This window comes from Chelonia mydas, chromosome 2 (assembly GCF_015237465.2).
Source record: "Chelonia mydas isolate rCheMyd1 chromosome 2, rCheMyd1.pri.v2, whole genome shotgun sequence".
Classification (NCBI taxonomy): Eukaryota; Metazoa; Chordata; order Testudines; family Cheloniidae; genus Chelonia; species Chelonia mydas.
Window position 1 is genome coordinate 159,212,599 of NC_057850.1, and position 12,409 is coordinate 159,225,007.

Sequence of the window (12,409 nt, forward strand, 5' to 3'; positions counted from 1 at the left end):
GCACTCAGGCCCATGCATTTCATGTAAAGTGTTTCTGTTCAAAGCAAGGCAGTGCCAGATGCTACTCAGTTTAGCAAAGCTCTTGTGATAGCTATGAATGTCCCTCAGCATCATATATACCTGCACAAAAGTCAGGGCAATGTCACAAACACATTGAACATCTACTGTCTAGGCTGTATCTCTGGAGGCATGGTGGATGCTGCACTTGAACAAAAAGCTAAACTGTCACTCTTGCACATAGTAATGTGGACATAATGCTTTTTAAACAGGTGCTCCTGAGTTTGAAAAGTGGGAAGGGGAAGAGGACTCTGCAGGGAGAAAGACATTTAAACAATATGAAAGGTAATATATGTATAGCTATATTGAATACGCACTGAAATAAGATGTATATAATTCACCTAATCAGGGAACTGTTTCTTAAACAGAATAATTAAGCCCTTTAACCCTTTAGAATTTGCATAGTCCTGCTCAACAATATTGCATCTATAGGTATGTGTGGACGAGTATCATCTCAAGATATTAAACTTACCACCAACCCTTTATAATACTAAATAAGTATACGGGCACATGTAATAGATATGATAAGAACAGGCATGCTGGGTCAGACCAAAAGTCTATCAAGCCCAGTATCCTGTCCTCTGACAGTGGCCAATGGCAGGTGCCCCAAAGGGAATAAACAGCCAGGTTATCATCAAGTGATCCATGCCCTGTCACCCAATCCCAGCTTCTGGCAAACAGAGGCTAGGGACACCATTCCTGCCCATCCTGGCTAATAGCCATTGATGGACCTATCTTCCATGAAACTATCTAGTTCTCTTTTGAACCCCATTATGGTATTGGCCTTCACAACACCCTCTGGCAAGGAGTTCCAGAGGTTGACAGTGTGTTGTCTGAAAAAATACTTTCTTGTGTTTGTTTTAAACCTGCTACCTATTAATTTCATTTGGTGACCCCTTGTTCTTATATTATGAGAAGGATTAAATAGCACTTCCTTATTTACTTTCTCTATACCACTCACAATTTTATAGACCTCTATCATATCCCCCCTTAGTCACCTCTTTTCCAAGCTGAAAAGTCCCAGTCTTATTAATCTCTCCTCATACAGAAGCTGTTCTATACCCCTAATCATTTTTGTTGCCCTTTTCTGAACCTTTTCCAATTCCAATATATCTTTTTTGAGATGGGACGATCACATCTGCATGGAGTATTCAAGGTGTGGGTGTACCGTGGATTTATATAGAGGCAATATGATATTTTCTGTCTTATCATCTATCCCTTTCTTGAGGATTCCGAACATTCTGTTTGCTTTTTTTGACTGCCGCTGCACATTGAGTGGATAATTTCAGAGAACTATTCACAATGACTCCAAGATCTCTTTCTTGAGTGGCAACAGCTAATTTAGACCCCATCATTGTATATGTATAGTTAGGATTATGTTTTCCAATGTGCATTACTTTGCATTTATCAACATTAAATTTCATCTGCCATTTTGTTGCCCCGTCTCCCAGTTTTGTGAGATCTTTTTGTAGCTCTTCACAGTCTGTCTGGGTCTTAACTATCTTGAGTAGTTTTGTATCATCTGCAAATGTTGCCACCTCACTGTTTACCCCTTTTTCCAGATTGTTTATGAATATGTTAAATAGGACTGGGCCCAGTACAGATCCCTGGGGGACACCACTATTTACCTCTCTCCATTCTGAAAACTGACCATTTATTCCTACCCTTTGTTTCCTATCTTTTAACCAGTTACCAATCCATGAGAGAACCTTCGCTCTTATCCCATGACTGCTTATTTTGCTTAAGAGCCTTTGGTAAGGGACCTTGTCAAAGGCTTTCTGAAAATCTAAATACACTATATCCACTGGATCTCCTTTGTCCGCATACTTGTTGATAATGTAATGTAGTAGAATTCTAGTAGATTGGTGAGGCATGATTTCCCTTTACAAAAACCATGTTGACTATTTCCCAACAAATTATGTTCATCTACGTATCTGACAATTTTGTTCTTTATGATAGTTTAAACCAATTTGCCCGGTACTGAAGTAAGGTTTACTGGCCTGTAGTTGCTAGTATATGATGTACTTTGCAGAGCTGTTTCTGAACATCACTGCACAAGGATAAGGACTGGTGACTGCCTTCAATACTCATTGTGAGGTCTAATTTTCAAAGAACTTGTGTGCGCATAGAATATCTATTTTCAAAGAAGACTTCAAAGTGACTACAGATAGGCTGAACACTAGGCTTGGCCACAAAACGACTAAGGGGCCCAAAAGCTGGATATGCATAGTTTTTGGCTGCAGGCACACCAGAGGAATTTTTAATGAAACCTAAACAATGTAAGACTAGGGGATTTGTGCTCATAAACAGAGCACATTGAAGTTTTCAATAGAAATGTTCAACTTTTTGGCAGAAGACAAAAAAACAGAATACTTCAGCAGAAAGCCAAAATATCTGTATTCAGAAATGCTGTTATGGTCCCTCATGGGAGATGTAGTTCGGGTGTCTCATCTTTCCATTCGCCACTGTATGCTAGGCTCCCTGGTCATAGATTCCAAGGCCAGAACAGACCATTATGATCATCCCATCTGACCTCAAGTATAACAAAGGCCATAGAACTTCAACAAGATAATTCCTATGGAATATTTTTAAAAATTAAAAAATTGCCAGTGATGGAGAATCCACCAAGACCGTTTGTAAATTGTTTCAAGGGTGAATTATTCTCTTTGTTAAAAAAAAGAATGCCTTATTTCCAGTCTGAATTTGTCTAACTTCATCTTCCAGACATTGGATATTGTTATATATTTCTCTGATAGATTGAAGAACCCATTATTAAATATTTGTTCCCATGTTGATACTTACAGACCGTAAGCAAGTCACCCCTTAACCTTCTCTTTAAGCTAAATAGATGAGCTCCTTGAGTCTATCACTATAAGGCATGTTTTCTAACCCTTCAAGCATTATTATGGTTCTTCTCTGAACCGTTTCCAATTTATCAATAGCCTTCTAACTGTTGACCCCGGAACTGGAGTCTGGACATAGCATTCCAGCAGTCACCCCAAAGCCAAACAAAGATAAAATAATTCCTGTACTCTTATTCAAGATTTCTTTGTTTATGCACCATAGGATTGCATGAGCTCTTTTGGCCATTGTGTCACACTGGGGGCTCATGTTCAGCTGATTATCCATCACAACCCCCAAATCCTTTTCAGGGTCATTGTTTCCCAGGATATAATAATGGTCCACACTCTTTGTTCCTAGATGTTTATATTTACATTTAGTTGCACTGCAATGCATATCGTTTGCTTGTGCCCAATTTAGCAAGTGATCTAAATTGCTCAGAATCAGTGACCTGCCCTATTCATTATTTGCTAATCCCCTAATTTTTGTATCATCTGCAAACTCTGTTAGTGATGATTTTATGTTTTCTTCCAGGTCATTGATAAAAATATTAAATAGTGTGGGGACAAAAACTGATCCCATTGGAAACACACCCACTTGATGATGGTTCCCCATTTACAATTACAAACTACATGTCTGATGATGCACCATGGTCTTTCCTCATGGTGAGGAAGGCAGTTGAATCGTGGAAGTCCCTGGCCATTGTGCAGCATGGCAGACATGGTCTGGTTGAGGAGCCTGACACATGGAAGAGGATGAAGAAATGAGGAAATCAAACCGCAACTCCCATGAGGTACTGTGGCAAGATATCTGAATGGATATAATTTGGTTCTAGGGTGTTTGTTTGTTTGTTTTTGATGAAAAATGAAAATTTTCTGCAGAAACTAGGCACTTTGCATAAAAAAAGTTTAACTAAAAGCCCAATTTTCTGCCAAAAAATAGTTTAGAATGAAAAAAAAAATACTAGCCCTACTTTTAATTAACTTAGGGTATGTCTACACTGCAATGTAAACCAGGATTCAAACTCAGTCTCAAGACTAATCCTCTTTCTACCTATATGCTAATCCAGGATTTGGACCCAGTGTCTCAGGACCCCAGAGGGGTGTAGGGTCTGAACCTGAGTCAAGCCAGGATCCAAGTTCAAGCCCTATTGCTTTGCAGTGAAGTTGCAGCCCTACTGGACTCTGGACTCGTGCTTTGGGAGTCCCACAACAGTATTCCACAATCCCAGGGGCTGACTTTGTCCTCTGGATACTCAAGTTTTCCCACATTGCATCATTAACAAAGGGCTAGAATAGCCACATTTTGGGAGGATTCAAGGAAGTCTGGGATATGGGTGTTTGGATTCAGATTTGCTTAATGCAGTGTGGATTCTGGAGCCCTAGGTTGGGACCCATGGTTCAATAATTCCTAACCTGGGGTTACAAATGAATATAGATGCTTGAATCCTAGGTTAACAAACCCTGGGTCTGCTAACTTCATTTCCGTTAACCCTGGGCTTACATTTCAGTGTAGACATAGCCTTAAGTGGTTGTGAAAAATCCAGCCATTGAAAGGGAGCTCTGGAATGCTAGGAATTTTTGCTGCCTGGTGACCCTGGGACTCTTGGGCACCCGTCCTAATACCTTCCTTCCCTTAAGCTTGGCAGTCCCAAGAACAGTGAAGGCATCTCTTGGCTGGCTGCTCTAGGCTCTGTTGGAACATGCTTTGAAAAACATGTTTTATTTTAACAAAGTGAAACTTTAATAAATGTGGAGATAAACATTAAGGGACAGACACTGCCTCCCTTACAATGAAAGGAACTTTCTTCAGCAAGAAGTCATATTTAAATCAATGAGACTATTCAGTAAATACAGCATCACTTAGTCATCCCAAACGTATGCAGAGTTCCTTAATCTTCCTCTGAAGAACCTAGTATTGGCCACTGTCAGAGACAGGATACTGGACGAGATGAACCTTAGTTCAGATCCATTATGTCAATCCCTATTTTCCTATTTCTCAATGAGAAAACATTAGGAAGAAACACTAGTAGATTTTAAATTACACTGAAAATATTGATTGTCAAGTGAAGTCTGAATGGTAGGTTACCACTGCCACACTCACCCTACAATAAAAATAAAAATAAATGCCTTTAAACTGACACTAACATGGCATGCTAGCACTCACTCATCACCGCATGATCTTCCATATGGACCTACACAGGTATCTAGGGACCTGCTGCCATGTGTGGCAGGCTGAATGGAGAATGCAGCTGGCTGGAGATGGTGGTTTGCCAGCCTCTGTTTCTTCCCTATCCTGGGTCTCACTATAATAGTCTCTGAATCCTTGAGGAAAATACAGGAGAGAGAAGAAAAACATTATTTTATCTTACACACAGAGCCCAAAGTTGCAGGCCCATTCACCCATGGCTTTTGCCTTAGTGTTTTCAGTAACTTTGGGCCTGCAACAGTGAACATGAAAATTAATACATGTATTCAATGTTGCAAATTAGCTACTCAAATCTTGGAGTACCACATAATCCCTAAAGAGCAGTGGAGGTTATAATAAAGAACAAACCTCCAGGATGAAAGCAGCTTTCCAACTACATCATCATGCCATCTAGAATTGCACAAGGATATAACTCCTTACAATGCATGTAGGGATAAAGCAGAACCAACCACTAGAAGAAAACATTTAGAGTATCATAGCATAGTATGCCCACTACTAAGCCAAATGCCTGCTGCTACTACTGATTTCCTTGTAAAAGGCTATGTGGCCATACCCCTAACCGTACAAAAAATGTGTTACTATAGACTACTAGGTTGTTAAGGACTGTGTATGCAGTTGTTGGGCTAACTCCAGTGGTTTCTCTTCTGCCTCCACTCCCACGCCCTTCTTTCTTTTCCCCCAGATACACCCTCCCAGTTCCAACACCCATATCCTCAGATGCTGTCTCCTTGAAACAAGAACGTCTGACACAGTAGCCAATACAGGGCTGACTGGAGACCTTCTCTACCTCTGACTAAAATCTTGCATCTTCTAGAACCAGGACTAGATGATGTGTGACTAATTCAGCTTAAGCATGTCACACTTAATTCTGAAAACAGGCAGCATGTGGCTATCTTTGATGTCATAGCCACAAGCCCATCCATTTCAACCCATTCTTTGATGTGCAGAAGCTCTGACTAAGATTTTCACAAGTGACTAATGATTTTGGATTTCCAACTGGAGACTGATTTTCAGAAAGTGCTGAACATCAACCCTCTAATAATCAGGTCCTTTTAAAGTGTCTCAAATTGAGCACCCAAAACATAAGGTACACAGAACCATTAGTCACTGGTGAAAATCTTGACCTTTGTCAATGGTCAGTCACTCTCCTTTGAAAATTCCCAGCATAGGACTCAGCACCTTCCCAAGCTATTACAAATTTGCCCTGTGTCAATAGAATATGCCTTTTCGATATCAAATATTGCAGCTTCATCCCAGCATGTTGTTCTATTTAAAATATTATATTGCTTTGAGTGCATAATATGTTACAGTAGCTAGTAACTTAAGGGTGATCCCCTGTGATTTACTTTCAAAGTACAGTAGTGTGAGAGAGTAATATGCATGTCCTTTTATGATAAAAAAGATACAAGCACAGAACTTAATAGACTTCATCTTGAAAAGTCTAAGCCATAATGCAGCCAATATTGCACAAAAACAAGCATTTGGTTTCAGGGATTCCTAATTCAGTAGATTTAGTATGCATATAAGTTCTGATAAAAATTACCCGAGTCTATCAAGAACTGCTTCTGCAATCTCTTATTCATGCTGCAAAAAATGGTAATAATCTGACACAGAATTTTAGGGTGTCTGCTAATAGCGCATTTAAAACAAAAAAATTAATTTAAACATTTGATTTAAACTACCCATTCATCAAGGATATATAGAGAAATGGTTTCCACTCTGCCTTTAACTAACTGTGTGTTTGCCTTTGCCACCCTTATTCCTACAGACCAGGATGTCATTTGGTGATTATAGCTATTTATTGAGAGTAACCTTCTTCCATTACCCTCCATTAATAATTAGCAGAATTGAAAATAACAATCCATAAGGCCTCAAGACATGCTTGTAATGAGATGTGAATCTCAATAGGTTGTCGTGTGGTGAATGATAAAGAAGTAAACTGAGTTCAGACCAAATGAAATGGTTCTTCTTTAATGCTCCTTTTTGGCTTTTCTGTATTTCCACTTGTGCGATCTTGCCAGGTGTGGCTGGAAACTGTGAAGAGGCTCATGACAAAAATGTGTAGAAACCAGTTCACAGACACATGAACATGTTAACTATGAATAGCAGGGGACAGTGTGGATGGACTCAATGAGTAAATTTTTACCAAGAGGTTAATTCCAAGAGTCACCTAAAGGCAACCTGTCTGAGCAGCAGTAGTAGGGGGAGACAGCAGCAGCCAATGGCCTCCCATCTATCTATGTTCGAATAATGAGCAACTGAGTTGTTCCATTGTTAACTGTCCAGATTCATGCAATTCCTAGCCCTGTGGCCTTTCGCATGCTACTGCACGAGGAGACCCTAAGCATCATCACAACTTTAATGCAACAGCCTTGGATGAGTTGTCTGCAGGGATTGAATCCAGATCTCTGCATGTAAAAGCATGAAACTCTACTGCCTGAGCTAAAATGGCACTTCTCTGTAAATCCAAAGCACCCATCAACCTATATGTGGTCCAGTCCCTCACCGAGAAAAGAGAGCTGCATTGTGTAAATGTGCACCACAAAATCCCCCTGGCTGTGGAAGCTTGTGTTAGATCAGGTCTAATTGAGGCAACATTCATATTATTCATATTTTCATTTAGAGCAGTGGTTATGCAATTCAAAAGTCTGAGTAATAACAGAACTGGACAAAAATATATGAAATAAGAAAGATTATTACTTGCGCTTTTACATCTTCTGTCCTTGAAATTATCTTTCTGTTCCTGACCATATTACCCAAATTGTAGGTATTACTTTTCTCTGTTTCTTTCTTCATTTTTCCTGTTAAAAACAGCTAAATAAAATCTATATTCATTTGGTAAATGTGGCTTTTAGAGGTACATTTGCAGTGGGAAATACTTATTTAAAGGATAGGAATTCTAGGCATGTGGTGCTTGGAGCAATTTGAAATTACTGGAGTGCTACTGATTTATAAATTAGTACTTGTAAGTGGCTCAAACAGAATCTTTGTGGTTCAATATAACTCTTGTTAAATTGGCTATTTGAAGAGAATAAACACTGGAAATTGAAAGAGAACATTGCCTATTTCTTGTAGATAGGTCTCTTGGAAGTTAGCTGTCCTATAACATTTATTTAACAAAGGGAAAAGGATGCCTGCATGCTTAATTTAAAATCAGTTTTTGTGCTTTGATAATTGTACAGCACTTGTAAGTGGGTCAAAGACGTGCCATAATATGTTCTTGAAAAGGTTTCAATGGCCAGTCTCACATTCATATCTAGAAAATAAAATGCATTTAGGCCAAACTATGCGCTAAAAACAGATAAATTATTGAAAGTTTTTAAAAACTAATAAATCTAAAACAAACTGAGACAGACTTTCACCCTCAGTTCCACTCCCTTTGCACTGCACAGGATTTGCCCCAACGTGAGGACAAAGATCTGTGTGGATATATCTGCCTACCTTTGTGCATGCAGTTGCTGCAGTTCCATGTGCAAATCATGCATTTGCACATGCAAATTAGTATTCAGACTCATTTCTTCATGGAAATGTCTAACTTGTGTGTGCAGTCACATTACCGGCATGTGTCAATATGGGTGCACAAATATATATAAAATGTATGTTGTTGTTATATCCAACTTTATGGAATTCTCTCTCCCTCTCAGGTATCTTCATTGCCTATTTTAGAATCCAGATCCATTCCTTCTACCAACCCCTTTATTCCTTTGTATAGACTCTCTGATAGTGACATGAACAATAGTGACTATAAACTCTCTGATAGTGACAATAACAAGTTATGCTCAGGTCAGGAATCGTCATGTAAATATCTTGTTCTGAGTGTTAGATTTTACTATTGCTATTTTTTCCCCACTTACTAAACTTTGTAGTTTTATTTTGTCTCTCTGGCATGATTTTACAGTCCATTTCAGGCAATTTATTTACCGTCAAATGAGGGAATTTAGACTTCAGATACGAAGGAACAACCTCCTGGGTGAGTATAAGTTAGCTTGTATTGTTTTCAAGGTATTTTTAAACTGAGTAGTTTTGACTGATCAACTTTTTTACAGTTTTAATTCATATGGTTTACATTTCACAGGTTTTGCATTTGTAAACATTTATGAGATGCAAAATTTGGCAGTTTTGGATTATTTCCACCTAAAAAGCCTTCCCCCGCCTAAATTAAGAGGAAGGCAATCACCCACAACTTAGACCACATTGGTTTGAAACTTGAAACCAACATATGCCCAGATTTACAAAACTTTTGGGGAACTTTGGGCTGAATTTCAGCATAATCTGGGTAGAGATTCAAGCCAACTTATCCGGTGTTCTGAGTATATAATGCACCCTGAAACTTGGTATGTTTTACATGATTTTGCCTCTACCTTGGATCCTTGTCATCTAGTCTAAGGAAACTTCACCTCTCTGCCTTGACATGTAGGTCTCAAAGAGCCTGAATGGTTTTGTCATTTGTCCCTTTCTATTGGGCTTGCTGGGAAGGATAAATGAGTAACTTGTTTTTATCATTTTATGGATATATTGATGGTATAGTTGTTTCCTCCTCAGCCATCTCTCTTGCTTTCTTAATGAAAAAAAACCACAATACTTGGTTTTATTTATTTCAGACTGTGCAACACCTTGGGAACTGAATATTTTAACAACTTCCATAGGTGTCAATATATTTACATCAGTTCAGATAGTGTGTCATGTTCATGGTTTTCTTCTTCCTAATTTGAAGAATGCAAAGCAATGAAAATATGATAAACACCAAGAAAGCAATCTATACACTAGGAAACTGAATGTGTGTGTGTGTTTTGTGGTGACTGGGAAAGGAGGCATATTTGAAACTCTGAAGGCTGCAAGGATACTTGCAAGGAATGCATGTCTTTGATGTTGCTCTGGGTTATTGGTGTAAATGTTTTGTAACCATCATGTAACTTGGATAATTATCCAAATGTTATGAGACACACAGCTGGTGTGTCACTAATAGAAAAACACCATTGATATCAGGGGCTTTGGTTCACACAGTAGAGCACTTTTGTGAAAAGAGCAAACATTTCTGTACTCATCACACTAGGTTATATGCACTCCTTCCCCACAACCTTGAACCTAGTCTCCGTACAGATCCCATAGGCATCTTCTCCCAGGATCTCTTCTTCAGCCCCTCCTTGCACCTCTGTATGCAGGTGGTGTCGGAGAGAAGGCTTTGGATTCTTTGACCATGGGATGGTGTTCCAAAAAGGAGGAGTGCTAGGCAGAGACGGGCTCCACCTAAAGAAGAGAGGGAAGAGCACCTTCACAAGCAGGCTGGCTAACCTAGTGAGGAGGGCCTTAAACTAGGTTCACTGGGGGAAGGAGACCAAAGCCCTGAGGTAAGTGGGGAAGTGGGATACCAGGAGGAAGCATGAGCAGGAGAGCGCAAGAGGGGAGGACTTCTGCCTCATACTGAGAAAACAGGACAATCAGCGAGTTATCTTAAATGCCTAATCACAAATGCAAGAAGCCTGGGAAACAAGCAGGGAGAACTGGAAGTCCTGGCACAGTCAAGGGATTATGATGTGATTGAAATAACAGAGACTTGGTGGGATAACTCACATGACTGGAGTACTGTCATGAATAGATATAAACTGTTCAGGAAGGAGAGGCAGGGCAGAAAAGGTGGGGGAGTTGCATTATATGTAAGAGAGCAGTATGACTGCTCAGAGCTCCAATCTGAAACTGCAGAAAAACCTGAGAGTCTCTGGATTAAGTTTAGAAGTGTGTGCAACAAGGATGATGTCGTGGTGGGAGTCTGCTATAGACCACTAGACCAGGAGGATGAGGTGGACAGGGCTTTCTTCAGGCAACTAACAGAAGTTACTAGATCACAGGCCCTGGTTCTCCTGGGGGATTTCAATCACCCTGATACCTGCTGGGAGAGCAATACAGCGGTGCACAGACAATTCCAGGAAGTTTCAGGAAAGCGTAGGGGACAATTTCCTGGTGCAAGTGCTGGAGGAACCAACTAGGGGCAGAGCTCTTCTTGACCTGCTGCTCACAAACAGGGAAGAATTAGTAGGGGAAGCAAAAGTGGATGGGAACCTGGAAGGCAGTGACCATGAGATGGTCGAGTTCAGGATCCTGGCACAAGGAAGAAAGGAGAGCAGCAGAATATGGACACTGGACTTCAGAAAAGCAGACTTTGACTCCCTCAGGGAACTGATGGGCAGGATCCCTTTGGAGAATAACATGAGGGCAAAAGGAGCCCAGGAGATCTGGCTGTATTTTAAAGAATCCTTATTGATGTTGCAGGAACAAACCATCCCGATGTATAGAAAGAATAGTAAATATGGCAGGCGACCAGCTTGGCTTAACAGTGAAATCCTTACTGATCTTAAACACAAAAAAGAAGCTTACAAGAAGTGGAAGATTGGACAAATGACCAGGGACGAGTACAAAAATATTGCTCAGGCATGCAGAAGTGAAATCAGGAAGGCCAAATCACACTTGGAGTTGCAGCTAGCAAAAGATGTTAAGAGTAACAAGAAGGGTTTATATAGGTATGTTAGCAACAAGAAGAAGGCCAAGGAAAGTGTGGGCCCCTTACTGAATGGGGGAGGCAACCTAGTGACAGAGGATGTGGAAAAAGCTAATGTACTCAATGCTTTTTTTGCCTCTGTCTTCACGAACAAGGTCAGCTCCCAGACTACTGTACTGGGCAGCACAGCATGGGGAGGAGGTGACCAGCCCTCTGTGGAAAAATAAGTGGTTCAGGACTATTTAGAAAAGCTGGACAAGCACAAGTCCATGGGGCTGGATGCTCTACATCCGAGAGTGCGAAAGGAGTTGGCGGATGTGATTGCAGAGCCATTGGCCATTATCTCTGAAAACTCATGGTGATTGGGGGAGGTCCCAGATGACTGGAAAAAGGCTAATGTAGTGCCCATCTTTGAAAAAGGGAAGAAGGAAGATCCAGGGAACTACAGGCCAGTCAGCCTCACCTCAGTCCCTGGAAAAATCATGGAGCATGTCCTCAAGGAATCAATTTTGAAGCACTTAGAGGAGAGGAAAGTGATCAGGGTCAGCATGGATTCACCAAGGGCACGTCATGCCTGACTAACCTAATTGCAGTCTATGATGAGATAAGTGGCTTTGTGGATGAGGGGAAAGCAGTGAACATGTTATTCCTTGACTTTACAGTATTCTTGCCAGCAAGTTAAAGACATATGGGCTGGATGAATGGACTATAAGGTAGATAGAAAGCTGGCTAGATCATCGGGCTCAATGGATAGTGATCAATGGCTCCATGTCTAGTTGGCAGCCGGTATCAAGCGGAGGGCCCCAAGGA